The sequence below is a fragment of the Pinus tabuliformis genome, chromosome 4_2, assembly GCF_031772625.1.
Source record: "Pinus tabuliformis cultivar Carrire ecotype Pingquan chromosome 4_2, CPIR1, whole genome shotgun sequence".
In the NCBI taxonomy this organism is placed as follows: Eukaryota; Viridiplantae; Streptophyta; class Pinopsida; order Pinales; family Pinaceae; genus Pinus; species Pinus tabuliformis.
In genome coordinates, this window is record NC_142304.1 from 1,103,082,495 (window position 1) to 1,103,085,654 (window position 3,160).

Here is a 3,160-nt window from a genome sequence, read left to right on the forward strand (position 1 = left end):
TGATCATGTGATTTATTGGTTTGTATTGCAGGTGGAACCAAAAGGAGAATTCCAAGCAGAACCTAAGTGCATTTTGTAGAGAAAGATGCTCATGCTCTGGAACCAAGCAAACAAGCAGGTTAAAATGCAATGTAAGCACTTTGGGACCAATGAAGCTACATGGAAGATGGCGGATTAGATGCAGGCTATGTATCCTTCTTTATTCGTTCGTTGAGTGAATGTCTTTGACATATGTTTTAGTGTGATGTTTGGTATATGTGTGTGTGTGTGTGTGGATGTAAATATTGCCATGAGATGTGTTATAAGGCTTCAATAAGCGGTATGAGTGTCATGTTGTTATGGTTGTCATGTTTCTATGTTTCTCATGTTGGTTTGCTTCTCAACAAGATGATCATTGTAAATCTTGCATCAAGCTAAGTTATAAAGCTCCATGGGCATTATGTTTTGCTTTTTAGCAATATTTTTTGTTGTAGGTGTCACTGAACATCGAGGACGGTGTCCCCCCATGGGGGAGGGTTCTGTAACAACCCTGGTCAAAAATCGTGTAATAAAGTTATAAAGGCAAAAATAATAACCATGGTCATGGGACACATATTCCAAGCTAAATGTTGAGAAAAAACATAGTGACGGGAACCATTTGTGATTAATTAATGGCTATGGAAATTGACAAAGGTAATGGCAAAGGCTTTGGAAAGGAAAAGTGACATTAATTGGCATTTTATTTATGAAAATAATGGAAAATAGGAGAAAATGAAGGTGAAAGGTCACATGTTGCATTTGAGGAGGAAAATGAAGGAAAATAATGGAAAATTGAATAAAATAGAGGCCTCATTAATATAAAGGCTTATGAGGATCATTTTGTAGCTTTTTTTTCAGTTCAATTTTGGAGCTCTCACTTTCTACTCTCTCTCTCATACTCTTGGACACTTAGAGTTTTCTTTGAGCACTCTTGGAGGAGTGTGGCATACTTGGGATTTGGAGCAAGAAGGTAAAGGAAGAGCAAGAAAGCGTAAGAGGACATCAATATCAACAACTACAATGGGTTTTTCTTGTAGGTACTGAGTTGCATATATGATTTCCTTGCTAGTTTTGGCATGCATGGCACATGCATGTGGTTTCATGGATAGCCATGGTGTTGTGGGTGTCTTTCCTTTTGTTTTCCAGTTGGTTCTCATGTTCCTTGTGGTTGTGGGTTGAGTTACTAGTTCTTGGAAGCCTTGGTTGGACAAACACTCTCGAAGCCCTGTAACAGCTTGGTTGAGTTAATAGTCCTAGAAGCCTTGGTTGGACAAAAGCTTTGGAAGCCTTTGGTGGGTTGAATTACTGGTCCTAGAAGCCCTCATTGGACAAATGCTCTGGAAGCTCAGCAACAACTGTGGGTTGAGTTACTAGTCCTAGAAGCCCTGGTTGGAACAAATTCTCTCGAGCCCTTGACAGCTTGGGTAGAGACCAATCTAGTGTTCTAATCGTGAGGTGGTATCATTGGTTGAGGGTTGAGGTGGTATGATCTTTGGAATCCCTGGTTTTGTTTTGTTGGATTTGTTCCATGATATCCCGCATTCATACTTGGAATATGGCATGAGGGTGATTGGCTTAAAGAAAAATTTGGTTCAACCAATCTATGGTTGAGTGGTATGTGGAAGTCTAAGACCTGGTTGCATTTTGCTTATGTTAATAAGAGCTCCTTTCCTCTTGTATTCGATGGGTAAATATACTTGTTCATATGTGGTTTTTATGGTTGTTATATCTTTGTTATTTATGTTGAATATATGTTGGTTATGAGGATGTTTTATGACAATCTTGATGTATGGATCTCATCATGTTTTGATTAGAAAATGAATGAACAATGAATATATGACCTAATAGATGATAATGCAACTATTGTGATAAGGCATCAATACTTACTTACGAATCTCATATAAGTATGAGACCCCTATGCTCAATTTTGTTGTTATGACCTGTAGATTACATATTTGTGATATGTTTGACGAAATGCCTGTCATGGCTAGTAGGGGTCCATTCAATTAATTGATCAAATGCTTGCATTAATATCCTTGTTTCTATGTTGTTTATCAATTTTGGAAGTTTCATGAAGTTATGGGAAGTGCCCTCAGACCCTGAAAAAGTGGCACAAAATCTAGGGTCACTAGCACAAAACTGCTTGAAAAAGGCCACAGTTACATGGATGCCTTGTTGTGGGAGCAATTGGAGGGTTAGTTGCATGCATGCCTTGTCATGGGAGCGACTGAGGCTCTAGGGCAATGAAAAATCAAGTTGACTCAGGGGTTGTTCACTTGGAAGGGTTGGTTGGCTCCCAAAGGTTCTGTAGCATGTGTGGAAGGCCAAATTGGTCTTTTCATGTCAGTTACACTTCCTTAACTGTACTTGGGGAGTTGAATCATATCATAGTAACTCTTCATCACATGTTTACCCCAGTGGACCGATTAGCTTGGGTAAATGTGGGAGGAGGGTGTTACAAAGAAGTTATGTGGAGAAGTTGCAGAACCCAATTTGGCAAATCCCTCTGAGTATAGATAGTTGATTGGGACTCTGATGTTCCTAGTGAACACCCGTCTGGACATATGCTATGTAGTGAATACGTTTATTCAATTCATGACCAAGCCTCTCCATGCACATTGGATCACTACCAAACACATTTTAAGATATTTGCAGGGGACGATCACACTTGATTTGAGATATTATTCCGAAGATGTTCGAATTCATGGATACACTGATGTTAACTGGGTAGGAAACAATGTCGACATGAAGAGTACATCTGGATGTTTTTTTAGCCTTAGATCTTCCATGATATCTTAGATGAGCAGGAAGCAGATGTTCGTAGAATTGAGTACCACCAAGGCAGAGTATATTGCCATTAGCATGGCTACTTGCCAAGTAGTTTGGTTGAGAAAGCTCTTGGAAGAGCTATTTGAGCAGGTCCTAGGCACTACAGTGATAGATTGTGACAACAAGAGTGGGATCCATCTGGTAGACAAGCCCATATTTCATGACAAGTCTAATCACATAGAAATTTGATATCAGTTTATTTGGTACATGGTGTAGAGAGGAGACGTTAGACTCCATCACATATCAATAGATGAGCAGATTGCAAATATTCTCACCAAGGCTTTGCCAAAAGGGAAGTTCTCGGTCTTTAGAG